At 39.4% G+C, this 26,160-nt stretch overlaps 1 long non-coding RNA gene across 2 annotated transcripts in view; it reads right to left on the reverse strand.

Moving 5' to 3' along the window:
* Positions 1 to 583: 583 nt before the first annotated feature.
* Positions 584 to 26,160, reverse strand: part of LOC114895510 — a 40,808-nt gene continuing 15,231 nt past the window's right edge. For both annotated transcript variants that reach the window (XR_003793571.1, XR_003793574.1), the window contains exons 2-3: positions 19,864 to 20,027; positions 584 to 1,811 (exon numbers count right to left, since the gene is read on the reverse strand). This is a non-coding gene — a long non-coding RNA (uncharacterized LOC114895510). The remainder of the gene's footprint in view (positions 1,812 to 19,863; positions 20,028 to 26,160) is intronic.

A 26,160-nucleotide genomic window follows, 5' to 3' on the forward strand; every position in this document is an offset into this window, starting at 1 on the left:
CATTTCATTGGCCAAATCAAACGACCTGCCATATCTAACTTTCAAAGAAGCAGGGAAATGCAATAAATCCCAGCATTGTCCCCAGAAGGCAGAGAGCTGCAAAAATTTGGTTTATAACATTAATGACTATCACAAGTATCAAAATTGAAGGATAACTTTTTATTTTGAAATAATTATAAATTCATAGGAAGTTGTAAAAACTGTACAGAAAAGTCCTTTGTACCCTTCACCCATTTCCCCCCAATGGTTACATCTTATAACTGTAACTTATAAAAAAGCTATAAACTTGTAACTATAGTACAATATCAAAACCAGGAAATTGGCATTGGTACAATATGTGTGTATAGTTCTGTGCCACTTTATCACATGTGCAGTTTCCCATAACTATCACCAGCATCAAGATACAGAACTATTCCATTACCACAAAGATCTCCCTCATGAACTTCCTTCATAGTCACACCTACCCCTCCCCCATTCCCACTATCTCTAACCCCTGGCAACCACTATCTGTTTTCCATCTCTATAGTTTTGTTATTCAAGGATGTTATATAATGGAAGCATACAGTATACGACCTTTTGAGACTGGCTTTTTTTTTTTTTTTTTTAACCTGGCATAATACACTTCCATATGGTTGGGTTGTTTTGTTTGTTTTGTTTTTGCTAGTCACCTGTCAACTGGGCCGGGATGAAAGTGCTGGCTCCCCACTTGGTCTTCTCTGACATCACCCCAGCAGGGGTTAGAGGGGTCATGAGTGATGCCTTCTAACAAAAGGGTGAAGGTGGGAGTCCCTCTTTTCAGCCTTTGCTGACTGGGACAGGGGTGAGGTCACATTTTTTTTTCTGCAGGGTTTGGCTAGAATAGGGCAGATACTGGTCTAAAAGTTGTCTACGTTGCCCCTTTCCCAGTCCTTTAGCTAGTGAGAGCAGGCATTTCTTGGGGTTTTTAAAAAATTTGTTCCTGTGGTGTTTCTAGTTTTCCAGCTTCTCTAGCCTAAGATATATGAGGCAAGACAAACAAACAAACCAAACACACAAACAAAAAAACAACACAGAGAACTCATTGTCCTGTCATTCCTCAGATCCCAAGTTCCTTAGTCAGTTGTCTTCTTCTCTCTGCTTTTCACAGTTTTCTCTTGTTTGTTTCATATACAATGTCCAGGGCTTTTAACTGTTCTTAGTGGGAAATGTACTCCATCCACACTATTCCATCTTGGGCAGGAACAAGAAGTTGAGAATAAAGTTTTAAAACATAAATTACAGCAGATTGCAGATTATTCCTATAAAAAAAGTCACTCCCAGTTTTTTGCATTCCAATAGGCTTTTATGAGTCAGAGAGGAAAGGGAAGATTTATTGCTGGTTTATTGGGAATTCCACACATATACTCTGGAGACTTATATGGGCTATAATATCATACAGGAAAAAAATAGGTGAAATCCTGGGAACTGCTAGATCAGAGACTCAATGCAGTCCGAGGTCAGCATGCATGGAGGAGTGGAAAAGTTGAGACAGCTGGTGAGAAGAACAAGCCTGAGATTCTGCAGGTGGAGAAGGCTCAGCGTATGCCATTTGGGCACATGGCCAATGAAGGTGAAGAAGGCAGTGACAGAAATGAACCTAAGAAACTGAAAATAATACAGTCAGACCAGACACCAGTATGAATTTTTTTTAAGGTTAAGGAGAGCAGGAGTCAGAATAGCAGCTAAAACCTAAGTCAGGTACAAAAATCATCAAGGGCAATGGAAGCAAGTCTTAGTGGGCAGTAGATTTGGGTGGGCAGTCGTCACTTCAAAGGAAATCGAATGGAATGAACCTGAAATGAAGAGAAATGGAAGAGATGTTGGGTTCTCAGTTCAAGCGAGGTATTGTGGAGTAAGACAACCAGAGGGGTTTTTTGTTTGTTTTGTTTGTTTGGCCATACCCTGCAGCATGTGGGTTCTTAGTTCCTTGACCAGGGATGGAACCCATGCCCCCTGCACTGGAAGGCAGAGTCTTAACCACTGGACCACTCCCAACCTGAGTTTTAACACATGTGAATTCGTGGTATCATCAGATGGCATTTAGGAAGACTCAGTGAAAAAAACTTGGTAAGTAGCACAGGGTGGAGGAGAAGACTGCAGGTCTTTTCCAGCTAAAAGTGGTTTTGAGAGATTTATAAAATACCTTTTTGTGGCCCCTTCTTTCCCCTAGTCATAGCTTCCCAGTCCCCCAGGGTACAAGTCTACGTGAAAAATTATTTACACATTTCTAGCAAAGGAGTGAGGCACTGCTTTTATAGCTTTAGGCCCAAAGGAAGATGTGGTAACAGAAGCTATGTGACTAAGAGCAATACCCTCACATATGCCACACCACCTGGCTAAGTGACCCTTGAGACAGTTTCTACCAGCTCTGCGGATTCTGAATACAGTCTGTCTTACACTGCCCTGCCATGTTGGCCTTCCTGAAACACCAAGTTCATGAAGTCATTCTGTCCACACACACATTGCTCAAGCCATCCAAGCTCTTCACAATCTTGTCCCATTCTCATCAGTCCCAGCCCTCTTGCCCACAGCTCCCCCATAAGAATTCTCTGCTCCAGTCATACCACACCCACTTCAGTGTTCCCTCTCTCCAGATTTATTATGCTGCTTATTTCTTCCTTGCCTACTTTCCTCCACCTACCTTAATCCCTATGGATTCTCTCACAGTGCAATTTTCTTTACCATCTATCACCTCTTCAGTTGGGTTGATCTCTCTCTCTCTCCTTTTTTTTTTTGAATTCCTATAGTTTCATCATCTGGGGCATTTTTTTTTCCCCACACAAATGAGTTGCCTCATGATATGATAGCTGTAATGTTTTATGTGTCTATGGCTTATATCACCTCCTAGATGGTATGCACTGTACTTTGCACATTTTAAGTATAATAGTAACACATACATATATAAAATACATACATATGATAAAACATTCAAATAGGATAGGAAGATATGAAACAAAGGCTTAAATTTTTTCCACCAAATAGCATCCCCAAAGGTAACTACCTTTAACTAATTCTTTTTGGTGGTTGCCACCCCACCTCTCTGATGGTTATCTCCCCTAATTCTAAATAGTATAGTTCCAATTCTTGATTTATCAACTTTAGACAGTGTGTGTCAATTTTTGTGACCATACAAACAATCCCCAAGTCATTGTTTACAACAAACACTTATTGCAAGCTCACAAGTCATTGGCTGCCACCATGCTGGACTTGGTTTGGCTTGACTCTCTATGTCTTTTTATCTTGGGTCTTGGGCTAAAGGAGCGTCTATTATTATTTGGGATATGCTTTTCCCACAGCAGAGGGCCACAGCTGAAGAGAAGTAACTGAGGGCTTCCCTGGTGGCGCAGTGGTTGAGAGTCCGCCTGCCGATGCAGGGGACGCGGGTTCGTGCCCTGGTCCGGGAAGATCCCACGTGCCGCGGAGCGGCTAGGCCCATGAGCCATGGTTGCTAAGCCTGCATGTTCGGAGAGGACACAACAGTGAGAGGCCCACGTACCACAAAAAAAAAAAAAAAGAAGTAACTGAAACACATGATACTTCTGAAAACCTCTGTTCAGAGCTAACCAGTGTCACTTCCACCCACGTTTCATTGTTCAAAATAATTCATATTGCCAAGCCCAGAGTTGATGGGGATAGGCATGAAACTATCTATGCCCTATCAGGAAGTATGGCAAAAATCATATGATAGAGAGAGTGGATGTATTATCTACTACATAGAAGGAGCAAAAAGTTGGGAACAATAACATCTACCACACACAAGTTTTTTATTGATTTCCACATATCAAAGAATAGGAATTGGGCTCATTAACACCACCTCTGTCTCCCTCCTTTCAATATTTTGTTAGTTGTATTATAAGTACTTCTTCTACTGGCTTACTTTATAACCTTAAATTATAAAAAGAAAGTATTTTCTTGGCTACTCAACTTTAGGCAGTATCTCTCAAGTCTTCATTATAAAAAATGAGGATATGTATACCCTGAAACTTTTACATCCTCTCTTCCCTTTCCATCTCGTAACTTATACATTATAAAGGTTTATAACATTTCCTTCTGTTTTGAAACTACAGTTAGGTTTTCTATGCTTTGTGTATAAGTTGATTCAAAAAAGTGAAATCCAATAAAGGGTGCTTGAAATACTAAAATTGTGTACATATTATTTTCTGCAGAATCAAGAAATGTAGGTAGACTTGTGGAGAAGGAAATGTACTTAGGCTTTTCCTAAATATGTATAGATTCAAAAATAATATTTCAAAAACCAAGATAGAATGTTTTATCCTTCATTACACTCCATAAGCTATTCAGAATCATGTTACATTTAATTTGTTTTATATAGGCTGTGATTTTGCTATAGAGCTTTTTATTTTTCAGAGAGTTTCTGTTTGCCTTACTTTTTTCTTATTGACAGAAGAAACAATCACCTTCACTCTATCACTAAGTTCATATAACTTTTAAAATAATACTTATTTGTTGAGGTGAATTCATTTTCCTATCAAATACATTTGTCTGCAAGTCTTCTAACTATGTGTTTCACTTTGGACCAATTGCCTTTATACCTGCTGCCCAACGAACAGCCTAGGGATTCTTTTTATTGCTATTCTGAGTTGTGGCCATTAATTTTTGGATTTTATATTTTCATCTTTTTTATTTCAATTTTCATTTTCTTAAAGCATATATATACTCAAGTGATTTTTTTTCCATAAAAGGAGGTAAATGTTGAATTCTTTCAATGTGATTTGCAGACTGGTAAATTGGCTAGATATAGAATTCTATGTTCCAAACAATTTTCTGTTAGTATTTTGAAGGCATTGTTCTATGGTAGTCCAGCCTAAGGGTAGAAAATCTGAAAGCCAATATGATTCTCATCCTTTTCCCAATGAGTTGTTTTTGCTCTCAAGAACATTGCCTAATCCAAACATTGCCTAATCCAAGGTCACAAAGACTTGCTCCTGTTTTCTGTTTATTCTATTTAGAGTTTTCTCTTTAACTTAGTATAGTGAAATTTCAAAAGGATATGTAAGTTCACAATGAGTGCTGTTCAAAAAGCAGTCAACTATTTAACCAACCAGGATATTTTTGATATCCTGTTACATGATCAACAGTGTTGAAGACATGTGGGGTACATACAAGAGGAACACAGTTATTTCTCAGAGAGCTTCAATCTATAGGAGGACATTAGTGGTCAGGCTAAAGAATAAATCTTAAATGGCTCTTACATAATGGAATCTATTTTTTATTTATTTATTTATTTTTGGCTGTGTTGGGTCCTCGCTGCTGCGCGCGGGCTTTCTCTCTAGTTGCGACCAGCGGGGGCTACTCTTCGTTGTGGTACACAGGCTTCTCATTGTGGTGGCTTCTCTTGTTGCAGAGCACGGGCTCTAGGCATACAGGCTTCAGTAGTTGTGGCTCGCAGGCTCTAGAGCACAGGCTCAGTAGTTGTGGTGCATCGGCTTTGTTGCTCCGCGGCATGTGGGATCTTCCTGGCCCAGGGCTCGAACCCAGGTCCCTTGCACTGACAGGAGGATTCTTAACCACTGTGCCACCAGGGAAGCCCTGTAATGAATTCTTAGTAAGCCAGATTGCATTCAATCATTTATTTTGTGTCTGATGAGACTGTGTAAGGTAAAAGCTATTTATTTTTTCACCTCTGGTAAAAAAAAATTAAATTCTGTGACTTTGTGAGGAGGAAACAAAGTCAGCCTTTCCTTTGCTCTATTGCCTCTTTTTGCTGAAAATTACTTTCTTCCAGCCTAAAGTTACCTTTGTACTAATCATTGTCCATTATTGTCATTTAAAAATAATTTTTGAATAAATATTTTAAATTATTTATTTAGTAAATGATTACAGAAGTTGAAATTCTTTCTTTTCATTCTCTCTTTTTGGCTTCTCCTGCAACTTGATCACATTTACAATGAGCTTCTTGCTGGCTTGGTTTGTCTTCTTGAGACTACTGTTATACTTTCTTTTAGGATCATAGAACTCACATCCCCTAACCTAGGTATCTATACCAGCAAAGAAAATAAAACCATGACCATTTTTATCCTTTTCCTGTAGGTATACTCCTAGATCATTTAGACCACGAAGGCCAGATTCCTGCCATCACAGTGAGTAATGACATGATCTCCTTTTAAAGTTGATGAGAATAAATGAAATATGATTGGAAAAAAAGACCCAAGATGGTTTCACCAAAAAGTAAAGTGAGAATACTACCTCCAAATGTCTTTATAATCTGTGTCACCAATTAAAAAAAAAAAGACAATCAAGGAATATTTTAAAGAAATTGGTATTTAAAAGCATGGAAAAAGAGCTCACCTCTTTTATACTAAAATCTTGAGATACCTTAAATTCATGTTTCTCAATCTTTAGTGTGATTCAGAATCCTCTAGAGATGCTTGTTAAAAATAGGATCCCACCTATTTTTAGGGTCCCAGGGTGGGACCCTATTCTCTGGGTCCCACCCTGGGAGTATCTTGGAGCAGGTAGAGCAGGTTCTATCCACTCCCAGCCCCAGACATCTTCCAGGAAATTTTTTGAGAATTTTTTGGATAGATCTCTATCTGGCAGTTTAAAACCTGAGGATCTGTGTTGCAAAAGAACAGCTGAACGCTATTGCCAAACAGCTGCCACCCAGCCCACACCCTCAAAATGTGTTGTATGTTCTGAAGGCTTTGCAATGTTTATCTCTCTTTGCATATCTGTTAGTAACTCAAGACAACTAACTGTTGTTGTCTGTTAGATAAGATAGGACATTAATAGTTTCCCCTGGGAGTTTTCTCAACCTCCCTTTCAGACAAATTGTTAGAAGACAAATCTTAAAGCAGAGGAAATTGAAGTCCTAACAATGGACATGTGTGTACACATACAGCCTAACACACACATAAATCACACTCTTACGTATACACATATGTGCCACAGACTTTATACTTTAGAGATGAAGGTTCATAATGAGACAGGAGTTTCAGAACTTCCTTCTAATATGTAGCTAATCAGAAAATCTTGTAGACATGAGAAAATGAAATAATTTGAAAGACAACTGGAAAATGAGATAACATATTAGGATTTCAGGATACAGAGAAACTGTATGGTCATTAAATCCCAACCCTTCTGTGATGGTTTAATGTCCTCCCTAACACACTTACGAGTGGTCATCACCTCAGATTTGAATTTCTCAAAGTATGGAGAATTCAATGACTCCAGAGGTCACTCATTCCACTTTTCTTATAGGTCCCTTAGAAATTTCTTCCTTACATTGACAGGAAATCTGCGTCCTTTAGCTTCACTTTAACATCTATTTCGTCTGACATTGATACAGTTATACCACCTATTTTTGTGTTCTGGGTATTTTTTCTATCCTTTCATTTTTAACTTTCTGTGCCTTATGTTTAGGTATGTCTTTTGAAAATGGCATATAACTAGATTTTAAAAGTCTCTGCAGTAAACATTGTCTTCAAGACTGAGTTTATTCTATTTAGAATTATATTTGAATCTATTCCTACTTTTATTTTATACTTTCCTATTTTTCTGGTTTTGTTTCTGGTGTCCTTTTTTGTCTTTTAAAAAAATTCATTCTGCTTTTCTCCTTTCACTTTATTTTTACCCATCTAGTAATTTGGAGATTGTATATAATATTTCTATTTCTTCTAGAAAGTCTAACAATGTTTAGATTCACTAACTATGTTTTGATACTTTCACTGATGTATCTCTCTTTGAGAAAACTCTAGTCAAATCCTTTACCCAATTTAAAAAAATGGGTTATTTCCCTTTTTATTATTTATTATAAGAGATTTTTACATACTCTAGATACAAGTCCCGTATAAGCTATATGACTTATAAATATTTTCTTCCATTCTGTGGGTTGTCTTCTCACTTTCAGAATGGCCTCCACTGAAGCACATTTTTTTGAAAAGTTTTGCTGAAGTCCAATTTATCTGCTTTTTCTGTTGTCACATGTGCTTTACACATCATATCTAAGAAAACGTTGCCTAATCCAAGGTCACAAAGACTTGCTCCTGTTTTCTTCTAAGAATTTTATATTTTCAACTTTTACATTTAGGTCTTAAATCCATGAGTTAATTTTTTAATATGGCATAAGAGTCCAACTTCATTCTTTTGCCTTTGGATATCCAATTATCCCAGACCCATTTTCTGAAGAGATTATTCTTTCTCCTATTGGATTGTCTTGGTGCCTGTTATGAATTAAATATTTGTGTCTCCCCCAAATTCATATGTTGAAATCCTAACCTCCAATGTGATGATCAAGGGATGTCTTTCCAGTTATTTAGGTCTTCTTTAATTTCTTTTAGTAATATTTTGTAGTTCTTAGTGTCCAAGTCTTCTTTTGTTAAATTTATTTCTAAGTATTTTATTCTTTTTATTGTTATTGTAAATGTACTTTTTTCTTAATTTTATTTATGATTATTTATTGCTTATTTACAGAAATAGAGTTTTTGCATGGTGAAACTGTATCCTGAAATTTTGATGAATGTATTTATTAGTTTTAATATTTGTGTGTGTGTGTGCGTATGTGTGAATGTCTCAGGATTTTCTATATGTAAGGTTATGTCATCTGTGAATAGAGAGAGTTTTACTTCTTCCTTTCCAATGTGGATGCCTTTTATTTCTTTTTCTTACTTAATTGCCCTGGCTAGAACCTCCAGTATAATGCTGAATAGCAGTGACTTGTTCCTGATTTTGGGGGAAAACATCGTGTTTCACCATTGAAGATGTTGTTAGCTATGTAGTTTTCATAGATGGCCTTTAATAAATTGAGGACTTTCTCTTTTATCTCTAGTTTGTTTGGTGGTTTCTCATGAAATGCTGTTAGATTTTGTCAAAAGCTTATCTACATCTATTGAGATGATTGTGTGTTTTTTGTCCTTTATTCTATTAATACAGTGTTTTACGTTGATTGTTTTTCATATCTTAAGCCAAACTTGCAACCCTACGAAAGATCCCAGTTGATCATGGTGTACAATCCTTTTTATATGCTGCTGAATTCAGTTTGCTAGTATTTTGATGAGGATATTTGAGTCTATATTCACAAGGGATTTTGGTCTGTAGTTTTCTTGTGATATCTTTGCTTTATGTTAGTATCAAGGTAATACTGTCCTTGTAGAATGAGTTGAGATGTGTACCATCTCTTCTAATTTTTGGAAGAGTTTGTTAAGAATTGGTGTTAATTCTTCCTTAAAAGTTGGTAGAATTCACTAGCGAAGTCATGTGAGACTCGGTTTTTCTCTGTGGAAAGTTTTTGTTTGTTTGGTTGGTTTTCTTTTTTGTTTTTGTTTTACTGATAATTCCATCTCTTTACTTCTTATAGTTCTATTCAGATTTTCTTTCAGAATCAGTTTTGGTAGTTTGTGTCTTTCTAGTAATTTTTTCATTTTATTTAGTTTATCTACTTTGTTTCCTTTAATTGTTTGTTTTTTAATTTTATTGTTTTACTGAATGCCTGGACTTAAGTGATGGAACATACAACATTATATTCCCTTAAAAGCCTGTTTTATTTCTGAAAGGTTATAAGTGATATCTCCACTTTCATTCCTGATTTTAGCAATCTGAATCTTCTCTTTTCTCCTTGTTAGTCTAGCTCAAGTTTTGTCAATTTTTTGACATTTCATATCAATAAAACTTTTGGTTTTGTTGATTTTCTCTTCTGTTTTTCTATTAATTTATTTTCTCTTTAGTCTCTATGATTTTGTTCCTTCTGCTTGTTTTGGGTTAAGTTTGCTCTTCTTTTTCTAATTTCTTAAGGTAGAAGATTAGGCTCTTGATATGGGATTTTTTCTTTTTTCTTTTCTTTTTTTAAATATAGGCATTTGCAGGTATAAATTTCCCTCTACCCCTGCTTGTGTTTCATTTTCATTCATCTCAAAGTGTTTTCTAATTTCTCTTGTGATTGCTTCTTTGACCCTTTGGTTATTTAGTATATTTTTAAAATTTTAACATATTTGTAAATATCCTACATTTCTTCTGTTACTGATTTCTAATTTCATTCCACTGTGTTCGGTTAATATATTTTGTGTGATTTCAATATTGATTTCTATTATTGGGGCTATATCCACTTTTTTATTGATCTTTTGCCTTGTTCTTGAAACTTTATTATATTTTTCATTTCTAGAACTTCTTTTTGGTCTTTTAAAATTATGCTTGGTTATTTTTAGTTGCTCTTTTTCTCTAGTCATATTTCACTCCTCTTTTTTATTTCTATGTACAAATTAAGCAAATTTAATTTATATTTAGTATCTGATAATTCCAATTAATACAAGCTTTTATAGATTGAGTCTGCTGTCTGCTAACTCTCACTCAGGTTGCCTTGTTTTCCTGAAAATTCTGTAACACTTGACGGTGAGCTCCTGTTCTTGGGAACTTTGTGGAAATTCTTTAAGGTCTGACTTTAAGCTATATTCTCTCATAAAAGATTTGGCTTGCGTCTTTAGGGACCTGAGATTACTTTAACTTTTTAGACTGAGGTGTTTTAGAACCTTGTAGATAGTTGAATACAAGCCAAAGCTCATATGAGGCCTGCTGAGGGTTACACCTTACCAGGACAGACTTTTCTCCCTCTACCCAACGCCAAAGTCAAGATGAATTTCCTTGTTGTCTTTTTCATTAGGGTGAATTTCTTTGTAATTTATCATTACATCAATGCTATGTTCCTTGGGGTTCTCAACTTTATGCAGGATATCCTTTTAGATTCTACACTTGGGCAGGCCGTGGATTTTAGCTTCTGTTTTTCTATCCTGAAGGGCTACCTAGTGAAAGCTCAGGGTCACCAGGGTTGGGCTGATGGTCTCAAGATGAAAGCCAACCTCAGGGCTATCTTTCCTCTCTAGATTTAAATTTTGTTTCATTTTTGGCTTGTGAGGCCTTTTTCCTGCAAGCTCAGTGATGCATTTTTAAATACACATATTTTAAAATTTTATTCAGCAGTTTTAGTTGTTTCTTTGGGAGGGCTATTTAAGGTATGTAGTTCATCATACTGCCCCATATTCCCCATTAAGCCTCAGAAGCACAGCAATTTCTACAATTCAGAGAAAAGAGCATATTAAAAAGTTGCTACTGGGCTTCCCTGGTGGCGCAGTGGTTAAGAATCTGCTTGCCAATGCAGGAGACATGGGTTGGAGCCCTGGTCCAGGAAGATCCCACATGCCGTGGAGCAACTAAGCCCGTGCACCACAACTACTGAGCCTGTGCTCTAGAGCCCATGAGCCACAACTACTGAGCCTACATGCCACAACTCCTGAAGCCCGCGTGCCTAGAGCCCAAGCTCTGCAACAAGAGAAGCCACTGCAATGAGAAGCCTGTGCACCGCAAGGAGGAGTAGACTCGGCGCACCGCAACTAGAGAAAAGCCCGCGCACAGCAACAAAGACCCAACACAGCCAAAAATAAATAAATAAAATAAATAAATTTATTTAAGGAAAAAAGAGTTGCTACTTTTGGGAATTCCCTGGCGGTCCCGGGGTTAGGACTCTGTGCCTTCACTGCTGAGGGCACAGGTTCAGTCCCTGGTTGCAGAACTAAGATCCCACAAGCCACGCGGCAAAGCCAAAAAAAAGAGTTGCTACTTTTGACTACCTTCTTGATGCATCTCAATCTGAAAAGACACTGCTTTAAGAGGAAGTGCTTGGGGCATGACCATTACCACTGCTCACACTTAGCTTCTCCACTCTTGTGTCCACCCAATCTCCTTGACATCAAGGGCTCAGGTCAGAAAGACAATGTTCCCAAAGCTGAGAGCAGCAGGATGAACCTGTATGTGAAGATAAGCAACAGGAATAGAGTGGCAAGCTGAAGGTCAGGAGCAGGTAGATAGTCAGACAAATGTGAGTGAAGTGTGAACGTCAGAGTGAGGGACCAGGGCCATGGCTGTGTAGAGTTAGAACTCCACAGGTTAGCCCGCCAGTATTTGAGATTAGTTTCATGTCTCCTCCACTCCTTCTCCAAGCTGTGCCTCTATATCTTTCAAATCGTGGCATGAGAACTGCCACTTTGAACATTGCTAGCAGAGCCATACCCCCCATGGCAGACGCTGTCACCCTGTTAACAGAGTCAGCCAGGACTGCTCCAGCTTTGTCCTGTTGACTCATTTTGAGCCGTCACCTAAAATACTTAATATTAATTCATATCTCCCCCATTTCTTATCTTATTGGATGGTTTTTTTTTCAATCTGAATGCACGAACACACATTTATCACTTCACTTTGTTAGTTTCATTCTGCCGTTCTAGCCAGCAAGAGCTTTTAGTCCCGATTCTGTCTTCATTAGTGTTTACTGTCTTGTCTTCTGCCAATAGGATGAATACTTCACTATCTAGTTATCCGAATCACTGATAAAATATTTAGCTAGATCAAAGCTTCCTCTTGAAATCTCCTTCCAAGCTGATATTGATGCATCCTCAATACCCTCTGGGTATGACCGTTCGACTGGTTTTTCATCCACCTAGTTGTTCTTATACCCAGAACAAGTCTGCATGAATGCCATGTGTGTTCTTGTCAGTAGCCTTATTACAAGCGCACATCTTGCTGACCTACCAGTATAACAACCATCTCAAAAGAGTGAAACTAAGACAAGTTCAACAAGACTAATTCTTGGTGCAACCATGTTCGAGCATAGCCATCTCTGCTGCCTTTTTAAGTGACTCACAGCATCCTTTTATTGATCCACCGTAGAAAAATAACCCAATATTGTCATCAAACTCACCAGTTTGGGGTTTGTTTATGCCTTCTTTTTGAAGATTGAAAACAGTTATATCCATTGAAATCATTTAGCCTACCTACTTTAGCTCTTGTATACTATATTATGTAGGCAGCTGTAAGGAGGTCTAAAATAAGGAGCTTAAACAAAATCGATGTTTACTTCTCTCTTACGTAAAAGCTGGGTAGGCACCTCTGGTTGTTATGGCAGTGTCGTAATAATCAGGGGCTCTGCGTCCTTCTCTCCTGTTGCTCTGGCATTCTTAACCAGCAGCTTCTATCTCACAGATGAGGATGGGCATGCCTGTTCCTGCTCTCACTTCTTCATTTGAGCCAGTGGGAAGACAGAAAGGAAGAAAGAGGAGGGCATGCTCTTTCCGTGAACACCCCAGAAAGTTGACATCACTTTTGCTTTTATTTCACTAGTCATAACTTAATTGCATGGCCACATCTAGCTGAAAGGGAGCCTGGGAAATAATCATCTTCATTTTGGATAGCCAAGGACCTCCCTAGGTCTACCTAAGTCTTTCTCCCTAGGCTTACCTAAGTATTTTCTAGAAAGTCCTGCATCCTAGGAATCTCCTCAGCCCTGGGCAAAAAGAGAGGCTGGTCACCCTATATCGAACTAAAACTTGGAGATTCTAAAGAAAGAAGGGGGAAATGATTATTGGTGGACCACTAGGTCTCTACTCTCCAATGCATTTTATGGATCTGCTATTTCTTCCTATATGCAGGCTGCCACTCCTCCTTTTAGGTTGAAGATTTTCCCCCTGAAATAGAAAACTAAAGCAAGGTAAGAGTCTGCCTTGTCCTTACTATCCAGCAACACTGCATCTATGGTCCACTCTCCCTTCCCTTGCCTCTGAACATTTGCATAAGTCCCTTTTGCTGATCTTGGCATTAAAAAAAATCACTCAGACAATTCACAAAAGAATATATTAAAATGGCCAAGAAGGGCATGAATAGATGCTTCACATGACTAGTAATCACGAAAATGCAATCTAAACCCCCAGTGAGACCCCACTATACACCCAGTAGAATAACTAAACTTTAAAAAGCCTGATAATAGCAAGTAGTGGTGAGAATGGGGCACAACTGGCCCTCTCATACATCACCTTGGAAGGCAGTTTGGCCGCATCTTGACACACCTACAATGTGACCCAGCCATTCCACTTCTAGGTATTTGCCCAAGAAAAATGAAAGCTTATATTTCTTCAAAGACTTGATCCTGAATGTTTACAGCCACTTTATTTGTAATAACTATAAGCCTGGTGAAGTGATAAACAAATTCCGTTACAGCCACGCAATAAGATACTACTCATCCATATTAAAGGAACAAACCACTGACTTATGAAACGACATGGATGAATCTCAAAATCACTACATTGAGTAAAAGAAGGCAGACTTAAAAAAAAAAAAAAGAAAGGATCTATGATCCCATTTATTGTAGGATCCCGTGTGTATAAAATTCTAATAAATGCAAACTCGCATAGTGACAGAAACAGATCAGAGGTCATCTAGGGACAGGAGTAGTAGGTGGGATGGATTACGAAGAAACAGGAAAATTTTAGGGATGATGGAAATAAATGTTCAGTACCTTGACTGGGTGGTGCTTAATTTCACACTTAAATATGTGCAGGTTTTACCTGAGCAAAGTAGTTTTAAGAAAGTGAACTACTTTTGGCAAAAGTAAGGTATAGTGTTAGAAGTCGAGATAGCAGTTAGCCGTAGCCAAGGGTGCGGGATGGGGTGTGTGATGATTAGAAGAAGCCATAAGGAGGTTTCTGGAGATGCTGGCTGTGCTCTGTTTTTTTGATCTGGATGCTGGTTACATGGGTGTGTTCAATTTGTGAAAATGAACGAGTGATATAATTGTGATTGCTGTGCTTTGGGGTCATTCAATAATGTTTACTTAGAAAAAAATCAAGCCCCATCTTCTGTTGGACTTTAATCTTCCTGATTCCATTTTTACATATCTGTCTAACCGTGCAAAGTCATCTTTGGTTCTGCACCCTTCTTCCCCTCTTCTGTGTGTGTGTTTTCAAAAAAGACTGATCACATCTCAACTCCTTCAGAGAATTAACACAGCTTTCTTGCAGGTGTGTCCTTATTTACTCGAACAATTTGGGGTTATTTATACCTGGCTGAATTCAAAAAGCAACTTGAGATCATAGACTATAAGCTCCTTGAGAGCAGGTATTGGATTCCAATATCTAGAAAAATTCCTGGCAGATTACCCGTGCTTGATAAATACATTGACTTCATGAAGGTTGCTGCACATATTCATGGTATGCTACCTAATATATATTTCTTTGGAATAAAGAAAGCTCTTACATCATATTCCACTTTTGAATTTCAACATACCAGTCTTAGTTAATTAAAATTGTGAATTTACCTTATTGGCCATTCTCTGCACATCAGGGAAACTGAGGCCATCATAATCATCTTGTTTCTCAACCACTTTCTTCATGAGAATCATTGGGAACCTCTTGCCCACTTATTGCCCACCATGTCATACTTGGTTTTTTTCCCCCTCCATCCTCACCCATATTTTGTATAAAAACCTCTCAGGTACTATTTGAACTTTTCTCACAAGTGCACGGGTTATTTTATCTATTTGTTGTTTAATATTAAGATTTATTTTGCACAGTAGACTTCCGAATCATTTTTGTTTTCATCTTTGTACATCTCTTTATTTTAAAAAAAATGAATACACTTTACTTTAGAATCCTCCTGAGCATGTCAGCTAGTCTCTGAGCAAGTCTGTTCTTTCCTGTCTTTGTGGGATCCACTTCCCCTCTAGTTAGAAATACCTGATTCTAGCCCTTTATGTGAAAGTCCAGAATGCCAAATGCCCTCATACCATCTGGTAGAAAACCATTCCTGCCCTCAATTTCTCTCCCAAAGTCCCATAGATGGCTTGCAAGAAGTAGCAACAATACCATGCATATTCCTTAGGCCTTCAGTCTCCTGCCTAATAATTTACAAATATTAAAAATTCTTTCTGGGGACTTCCCTGGCAGTCTAGTGGTTAAGAATCCGTGTCTCCACTGCAGGGTGCATAGGTTCGATCCCTGGCTGGGGAACTAGGATCCTGCATGCTGCATGGTGTGGCCAAAAAATAAAATAAAATAGACTAAACTAAACTAAAATAAAATAAAAATTCTTTCTGGTCTCTTTTAAGCTGGGCCACTTGTCTTTCTGTAAGTCAGCAGGGGTGGACAACTGTGAGTGGGTCTGAGATAATATTCACTCAAGTCCATGCCATCTAGGAAGCCACCTTGGTCATGCCTGGATCCATTAATCCATATCTATCTATCTATCTATCTATCTATCTACCTATCTATCTACCTATCAGGTATCCTGTATTTGTTTCCCAGGAGGTCTTTTAGATTCTCATTCAGTTGTGCTTTTCACATACTACCCTGGTTCTTCACTTTCTTTCTTCTCTGCTACCTTTTTGTTCTAATAAACAATATTTTGACTCCAGTTTTTTTTCCATTCACTTCCTCAGAACCTTACATTTCCTGGTTTGTTTTCTTTCTGGAGTGTATATTATTTCTTCCAATGATCTAGGAATTTTACCTCTTCTCTCAAGTGGCATCAGAATAATATTAAATTGCTCTTGTGTTAGGGAAAATATGAATTTAGAAATATGAGTATCCCTTTTAAGAAAGGGATCGACTTTTGATGAAGGGGAAATGAAGACGCAACCTCATGAACCTTTGCTTATTCAGGTGCAGTACAGAAAATCGGCTCTGCTCCAGAATTTTTCCAATGCTCGTGAGTTACGCAGCTCACTTCAAAGCCAGCCCGAGTGGACTAGGAGAAAAAGCCCATGCAGATGGCGTTCTGCCGTACTCTGATTTTCCCTGTCATTCACTTTTTGCTTATTGTCACTCAAGGTCCGAGGAGATAAGAATGCTCTCAGATGTGTTACAGAGTCACCCTTTATCTTTTAAAATGAAACCCTAGCCCCCATGCATGCATGCGCTTCTAGGTCTGTTAACGCTATAGATAACTTCACAAAGCCATAAGCACAACCATGTAGAAGATAGTAGAGCGGCTGCCCGGCTCGAGTCCTGAAGCTCTAGTGGCTGTGGCCCCTGTTGTACACACTAGAGTGAGAGAATGAGTCACACACAGGCAGAAGCCGAGATATGAATGCAGAGAGAATGAGTTGCTGTTGTCTCTGAGGCCTGCTCCAACCTGTCTCATCATGGATTATTTACTTTAGCCAAAACTTTCTTAATTTACCTTATAATATCTGGGTTTCTGCCACTAGTAACCAAAAGAGCCTTGGCCAGCACACGTGCCCCTCATACCAGTGGGATCCCAGTCACTGACAACCTTTGTCAGTAACTGAACTTCTGGGAAGGTGGGGTCAGATCTGGACCCTCCAGACCTGCAGACCTGAACCAGAAGCCCAAACGGAAGTGGGGAGAGGGAAGAGGGTGGTTCCACAAACAGTTCAGATGAGAAAGTAGTGGCTTGTTCTTCCACATTCTGGGCCAAGGTCAACCTGGTAAACCAAGTGCTGGGCTGCATCCTGCAGACCTTCAAGGACTGTACTTGTCCAGCTTCAAGATGGAAGAAAGAGCCCAGAGTCAGCAAAGGAGACATCAGTAGATTAATGGAAGGGGGAAGGAAGGTTCTGGAGAGACACTCCACCGTGTGTGGCAGAACAGGGGCAGAACATGGCAGCAGTCTTCGCTCCCAGGGGGGACGGGGAGATTGCCAGTTACAGGGGAATTGACCTCACGTTGGCTCATCAGTTACCAGAGACTAGCAGGGGGGCACGCCCCTCACCACGCCTCTGATAAGAACAATCACCAAGTATGCAGGAAGGTCAGTCAGGTGAGGAGGGTGTAGGTGAAGCAGGCGCTGGTCGGGCAGGGGATGTACAGAGAGCAAGAGAACAGCCACCTTGAGTGGCCTGACCATACATCAAGTGATCAAAATCTACAAAAAGCAAAATGAGAAGTGTTCCCAAGCTGTAAGCAGACCCTCACTCCTCTTTTCAAAGCCCACCAACTGCTTCCGTTTCTGGGGGAAGTACCCCACAGAGGTGTTGTTTGCTCCAGTCATGGGAGACTCACCTTCCCCTCTTCCTCTCAGTAAGAAACTTTTTTGGGTTTTCAGATACTAACTCATAGTGTTGTATTAACAAGCAGGACCCTGTGGGACTCCAGGGCACGGAAGTCTTTCTGTCCCGTTTCTTGTTTGTAGGGGACAGACTCCAGCCTCCATGACCTTCCCTCAGTTCCAAAGGGCAGATTCGAAGAGTTGCTAATCAAGGGAGGAGCAGGCAAGAAACCACCTGAGGCCAGATTAAAGGAACTAGAGAAACTCATCAAGATTCAGGAGAGCCTGCACACACCCTAATCTTATCAGCAACTCCACCCTTGAACCATTGCTGTAAGACTTCTCATCAAATCCTCCCAGGTTGGGGGCACACAATTTTGAGAGGCAGGAGCCTGCTACATCCGCCTTCGCCTGGCAAAGCAATAAAGCTATTCTTTTCTACTTCACCTAAAACCGTCTCCGAGACTTGATTCAGCACCCGTGCACAAAGGCCAAGCTTTCAGCATCAGTAGTACTATTATAATAGCCCTGTTGCATCGGTAAGAAAACTAAGGCATAACGGAAGCAGTAACATGCGCAGGTCATGCGGCAGCTGACTGGAGAGCTGGGATAGGAGCCCCGCAGCCTGGCTCCAGAGCTGGCGCGGCAGAGAGATTCAACACATCACCAAAAGCCCCTTAGGAGCTTGCTGTTGTCCCCTCTTGGTGGATTGCTCTTCAAGGCCCTAAGTGGCAGACCAGTCTCAGGCACTGAACTCCGCTCCCCCTAAAATCCCACTAAATTATAGTAAATAAACGAGGAATACGTTCACCCATGAGGACAGAGAACATTAAAGACAACAATGGATGAGAAATTTGAATACATTTTTTTAAAAAGAGGAAGGAGAGAGAATTGATTTAAGGAAGTTCAGAGAGAGGCTGCTGAGAGGAGAGAGGGCTCGCCCAGAACCCAGCAGGCACCTCTTAGGTGGCCTCAAAACCAAGGGTGAGGGGATGGGGGGACTGCCTCCAGGCCAGAGGGACCACCGGGTTGATTCCCCTCTTAAATATCTCCATCCTACACCACCTCCCTCAAACGGGCAAGGGGAGGTTATCCTTTTGAGAAATTGAACCGCAAGGGTCTGCTTCATGTTCCTGCAGCTTGTGGATGAATGCTCTGCTCTTCTTATGTTGAAATTCTTTTTCTTTTTTCTTTTTTTTATGTTGAGTAAATCCCCTCATTCAATGGATTCGAAGAAAATGTTCACTCACTCTGTTAAGTCCAGACATAAATACTTTCTCCCTTGCCTGGACATTTTAAATACTTTTTAAAGCCTGGCCTTTTGGTGACTATGTTTCTTGCCAGCAGGAATTTGGATATAAAGGTTTAAAGATCAGATTTGATGTTATTACCACATCAACCTTTATATGATTTGGTTCATTATTCCCACCACAGTTACTTTTTTTTCAGCTTTGTCAAGATATAATTGACATACAACACTGCGTACGTTTAAGGTATACAATATGATGACTTGATACACATATATATACATTATATATTACAAAATTCTTACCACAGGAAGGTTAGTTTACACACCCTTCACCTCACATAATTGCCATTTTCTTGTTGTTGTTACGGTGAGAACATTAAAGCTCTACTCTCACAGCAACTCTCAAGTGTATAATTCAATATTGTTAACTACAGTCACCAGGCTGTACCTTAGATCTCAGCAACATAGTCATCTTATAACTGAATGTCTGTACCCTTTGATCAACATCTCCCCGTTTCCCCCAAGGAATTCTGAATACATTTTGAACAAGGGGCTCTGCATTTTCATTTTGCACTGGGCCCCATAAATTACGTGGTTGGTCCTGTGAACCTCTGAGGCCCACATGTAGGGGTGCAGGGTGCAGGGGTGGCTGGAGGTCACCCGCAGGCCTGGCAACAGGTGAAATCAAGTGAACAGCAAACACTGAACTGTAAGAAGCGTCACCCTCTCCGCTGCCCTGGCTCCCCAACACAAGAAACCACACATTTAACACACCTCTTACCCTAATTTTTCTCCTAACTTTTCCCACCTTTTATTACCTTATTTGGGTTGAAGGAATTCCCAGCCGTCACCATTTACATCACCATGTTCTTTGATTCCAGTAATCCCTTGACTGCCCGTTTTCCCCATTCTTTTCATCCATTTCTTGGTTGGGTTCATCAACACAGCTCCTCCTTCATTGATGGAGTCTCTCCTGGGGAGTCTGAATGATCCAAAGAAAAGGCTTCTAGAATCTTCCAGAAACCTTTGAGAGTAACCCCCAGAAAACCCCCATCACTCTATAATAAAGCCCATGCTCTCTGAAGTTTTAGTTAGTTCTTAAATATAAGTAACCCCTTCAAGTCAAGATCACCAGATACTTAAAGAATTCCTACAAATAAATAAGAAAATGGCAGGCAAACAAATAGAATAATAGCCAAATATCTGAACAGGCAATTCACAAAAGAGATATCCAAATTGGAAAGGTGCTCAACACCCTTAGTTACCAGGAAAATGCAAATTAAAACCACAGTGAGAAACCACTATACACCCAGGAGAATGACCAACATTTAAAAGCCTGTCAATACCAAGTGCTGGTGAGAATGGGAATAACTGGAACTCTCATACGATGCTGGTGGGAGGGTGAATCGGTATTACTGCTTTACCAAATGGTGGGCAACATCTGCCAAAGCTAAAACATACATTTATCATAGGATGTAGCAATTCTACTGGATGTGTACCCAAGAGAGATAGGTGCCTATGTCCAGAAAGAGACAGGCACAAGAATGTTCATAGCAGCTTTACTCATAATAACCCTAAACTGGAAAAAACACAGATGTCCATCCGTAAAAAAATGGATAAGTAACTGTTGACATTTTCAAACAATGGGATTCTGTACAGCAGTTAGAAAAAAAAGAATAAACTACTGGAATATTCAGAAACACGGATAAATCTGATAGAGCTAACATTTAGTGAAAGAAACTACATAAGAGTACTTGAGACACAGCTCCACTTATATCAAGATCAAGAATAGTCAAGGGAATTCCCTGGCGGTCCAGTAGTTAAGACTCCGTGCTTCCACCGCAGGGGGCACGGGTCGGGGAACTAAGATCCCCCAAGCCATGTGTCACAGCCAAAAATAAATAAATAAAATATTAAAAAAAAGAATAGGCAAAATTGAATCTGAAGAAGAACATAAATATATATTTTATATATATATACATATATATCTAACTGAATCTCTTTGCTGTATACCTGAAACTAACACAACACTGTAAATCAAGAAATCTTCAATTTAAAAAAAAAGAATAGGCACAATTGGAGGGGGCAAAAAGGAGCTTTGAAGTGTTGGAAATATTTTATATAGAGATCTGGAATGATGGTTATGTGGGTCTATACATATGTCAAAGTTCATCAATCTGTACACCTACGATTTGTGTACTTGTTGAATACAAGAAATACCTCAATAAAGAAGTAAAGAGAAAAAAATGATATTTACAAGAAATTCTAACGGCATGGGGAAAAGACCTGGCATAATGCCAAATTGGGATGAAAATATGACATAGAGAATAAATGTTTAAATGAACAACTGGAAGAAAATACTGAAAGTTTAAGCATAGGTCTCTCTGAGGTTGGGATTAAATGTTTTCTTCATGCTTTTCTGTGTCTTCAAAATTTTCTTCAGTGAACATGAAGAATTTATAATTGGGAAAAAATTATCTTAAAGAATTGAAGTGCCTTTTTTAAAATTTGCAAGCCAGAAATGAAAAGGAAAGGAAAGAAATAGCTGGCAAAACAGCGTTTATCCTAAATGCTTTAATATTGCTGTAATTGCCTGATTTCGAGATTTTAAACATAATTTTAAAGTAGGTCATATATTCAATAACTTTGAATTAGTTAATTTTCTCTTATTCTTTTACATCATAGGCAAAAATCAAAGGAATAAATGGATCTATAGTTAAGTAGTTAAATGTATTTGAGACTGAAAGGATTATATTGTACCTTTTTATTGCAGATATGTTCTTGTTTCATTTTGGCTATTAACGTGCACAGCTGAATTAAAGAGACCTTATTGGCTTTTAAACACTTCAGTGGAACTCCCATCTGTTAATGATAGCCTGTGTCTCCCCATCACCTTTGAGGGCACGGGCTCTGAGTACTCATTCATTTGAGGTTAAGTGGGCGATTATGATTGGAGAAAGCACCAAGTCTGGGGAATGCAGGCAATTGTCAGGCCCCGTTGGACCTTGCCTGGGGTGATGTACTCAGTCTTGTCTGACTGTCTTGTTACTGAAACCATGTTCACAATAAATTGCCTACGATGGAGCTTCGCAGAACTGCGGTGGCGGTAATCCAACCCTGTGCTGATCTGCCTTGCATTGTTTTCCTGCTAACTATGCCCCGACAGCAACAAACTCAGGCCCCCAGACTAGATGGAAAGGACCCCCATCATTAAAACTACAGCAAGAAGACATTGCGGAAAGGGGAGAATTCGGGCAGCAGGGTCTTGCTGCCCAGCTGCCATCTTCTAACATCACTGATTCATTCGAAAAACAGTTATTAGAGCCCCTCTATTTTCCAGCCACCGTGCCAGGTGCTGGGGTTAGTTCAGTGTTATGGGCTGAATTGTGTCACCCGCCCCCCTCATTCATATATCGAAGTTCTAACTCTCAGTGACTCAGAATGTGACTGTGTTTAGAGTCAAAATTACTTTACAGAGATAATTAAGTTAAAAGAGGTCATTAGGGTGGGCCCCCACCCCATGTGACTGGTGTGCTTACAAGAAAAGGAAGATTTGGATACAGACATTAACACCAAGGGAAGATGATGTGAAGACACTGGGAGAAGATAACCATCGATGAACCAAGGAGAGGCCTGGAACAGATCCTCCCCTCATGGCGCTTAGAAGGAACCAAACCTGCTGACCCCTTGATGTTGGACTTTCAGCCTCCAGAACAGGGAGAAAATACATTTCTATTGTTTAAACTCCCAGTTTGTGGTCCTTTGTTATGGCACCTCTAGAGAAACTAGTACAGAAGGAGGAAGAGGCAACGTCCTATCCTCTTGGAACTCACTTAAGAAAAATACAGAAAATAAAACCCTGGGAATTCCCTGGCGGTCCAGTGGTTAGGACTTGGCACTTTCACTGCCAAGGGCCCGGGTTCAATCCTTGGTCAGGGAACTAGGATCCTGCAAGCCGTGTGGCTTGGCCAAAAAAAAAAAAAGAAAGAAAGAAAGAAAACAAAACCCTTTCTATTATGGACATCTTCATCCTACACAAAAGTAGAGAGAATAGTATAATGGACCCCAAAGTACACATGGCCCAGCTTCAACAGTTATAAGCACATGGCCATTCTTCTTTCTTCTCTACTTCCCCATTCCCTCTGGATCTCCATCCATTATTTTAAAGCAAATCGCAATTATCATATCAGTTCATCTGTAAATATTTCCAAATGTTTGCCTAAGAGAGAAAAACTCTATTTTAAAAACAGAACAATACCATTATCGTACCTTTAACATTAATTCATTAATATCATCTAATATTCAGTGTTCATATTTCTCTGATAGTCCACAAATAGTTTTTTCTTCTCAGTTGATATACTGAAACCAGGATCTAAACAAATTCTATCTACACAAATTGGTTGGCTGCTAGGTCTTTCTTTTTAACAAATTTATTTATCTGTTTATTTTTGGCTGCGTTGGGTTTTCGTTGCTGCGTGCAGGCTTTCTCTAGTTGTGGCGAGCGGGGGCTACTCTTCATGGCAGTGCACCGCCTTCTTGCGGTGGCTTTTCTTGTTGCAGAGCACAGGCTCTAGGTGCGCGGGCTTCAGTAATTGTGGCACACAGGCTTAGTTGCTCCAAGGCACGTGGGATCTTCCTGGACCAGGGATCGAACCCGTGTCCCCGGCGTTGGCAGGCAGATTCTTAACCGCTGCGCCACCAGAGAAGTGCTGGTTGCTACCTCTTTCACGGTATTTTAAATTTCTAAATCACTCCTCTCCTGCCCCCTTTTTTCTTGCTATTTACTTATTGTAGAAACCACATCATTTATCCTGTAGAATTTCCCAGGTTCTGGATTTGGCTGATGGCACCCCTGGGGCATTGTCTAACATGTTCTTCTGTTCCTAATCTCTTGAAAACTGGTAGCTGGTTCTAGAGGCTTGATTAGATGCAGGTCGATTATTTGACAAGAATACTTCAAAGGAGGTACTGTGAGTTTTCTATTATATCACATATAGTATAATGGCTGGTTATCTAGGTTTTTGGTGATATAAGTAATCAGTGGTTTAGATGGTATTATCTTGATCCATTATTCTAAAATTTTTATGACACTGTAGAGGAAAATATGTTTCTGCACAGTTGGGGATTTCTGAACAAATTTCACTGAAATTTGCTTCGTTACCTGACATCCAACTTCGAAGTCAATTTTTGACTGACCAGATAGTGAGGCCCAGGGCCTTGGAAACATCTCTGACTTGTAAAACTGAACACACTGGCTTATCTTTTCCCTCAGAGATTTATTTTCATACCAAAGGGTTAGGGTAAGGATCTCTTCCATCTGATTTCCAAGGACACTTTCAGAAGGTGATGGGAGGAAAGTGGTGTCTTTATCCTTCACAAACAGAGGAAACCCATATTTTTCTGTATCTCACCTACAGAGTGAACCCACCAATGGTATACAGCATTTTCTCTCCTCTGGCTCTCACATGACCCTCTGTGTGTGTGTGGGTGGGGGAGTGCTGAGCATGAGGAAACAATGTTGCAATGTTCTCTGGCTGCTGAGCTTGCTGTGAGTATAAAAAGAAACCTGACTCTGAACTAAAAACCTCATATGTGGGCTTCCCTGGTGGCGCAGTGGTTAAAAATCTGCCTGCCAATGCAGAGGACACAGGTTTGAACCCTGGTCTGGGAAGATCCCACACGCTGCAGAGCAACTAAGCCCGTGCACCACAACTACTGAGCCCGAATGCCACAACTGCTGAAGCCTGTGCACCTAGAGCCAGTGCTCTGCAGCAAGAGAAGCCACGGCAATGAGAAGCCTGCGCACCACAGCAAAGAGTAGCCCCTGCTCGCTACAACTAGAGAAAGCCTGTACGCAGCAACAAAGATCCAACACAGCCAAAAATAAATAAATAAAATTTTTAAAAAAAGATCTCATATGTTACTCTCTCACTTTGTCCCAGCTTACCCTTCCCCCTCCTGTGTCCTCAAGGATAGGGAGGGGGGGATGGAGATGCAAGAGGGAGGGCATATGGGGATATATGTATGCATATAGCTGATTCACTTTGTTATACAGCAGAAACTAACACAACGTTGTAAAGCAATTATACTCCAATAAAGATGTTAAAAAATAATAAAAACAAATAAACAAAAAAAAGCCTCATATGTACAACCAGGGCAAAATTAGTAAAGATGAATATTAAAAACCTAAGAGTTCCCCACTGGCCTTTTACCTAGTGGCTTTTAGCAGCTGTTAGTAATCATTGCCTAGGTGCATTATTTCATCAAAACTTGCAAAATGGTAATATTCTAATTGTACCATTTATTTTACATTTAATGTCTTGAATTATTTGATAAAGGAGAAATTTCTCTCCTTAACTATCTGGTTACCTTGAAATACATTTCATACAGGAAAAGCTGATTTTTTCCATTTATTTACCAATTTTTAGAATGAGTTAATGCCCTAGCATCCTCCAAAGGTGATCAATGGGGTTTGCAAAAAGTATTATTATAAGCATGTGGATTTTAATATTTTTATATATCACAATGCACTGCAGGCATTATTCTTTTTGAAGTGTAAATTGCCCATCTTTGGCCAGTGAAATCCTTTGAGTTGTCTACTGAGTCCTTTCACAGGACCCAGCAGCTCTAGTTTTCTGTTATGAAAGATCTTTTGGGTTCATCTTGTACATGTCACATCTCATATCTGAAATCAGCCATTTCTCCATGGAGACCTAGTTCCCTTTAATGACAAATGGTCTTTAGAGACTCCAGTCCGAGTGTTAGAAATGTTCATTACTACTGAGTTGCTTATTGCTTTTACACTTTTTGGTGGACAGAACTGGGAAATATTTTTAAGAGTAAAATGATTTCATATTGATATTTCCAAATTTAAGATCACAGAAATTGTATTCAACTTCTTTGATTTTATGTTTGTCTCTTTTTGTGTGTGTGTGCTAAAAATCTTTGTTCTTACCAATATTAACGTATTTACCTATTTGTTTTTATCTTACTATATGTACATAACAGTTTACAAATGACACTAACAATATCATTACTAAAAGTATGATTATTGAATACTGTGCAGTTTTGTGTGTGGGCATGCAATTCTTTGACGTTACAATCTACCTCACCAG

The sequence above is a fragment of the Monodon monoceros genome, unplaced genomic scaffold (assembly GCF_005190385.1).
Source record: "Monodon monoceros isolate NGI ecotype Baffin Bay Population unplaced genomic scaffold, NGI_Narwhal_1 Super_Scaffold_1, whole genome shotgun sequence".
Classification (NCBI taxonomy): Eukaryota; Metazoa; Chordata; class Mammalia; order Artiodactyla; family Monodontidae; genus Monodon; species Monodon monoceros.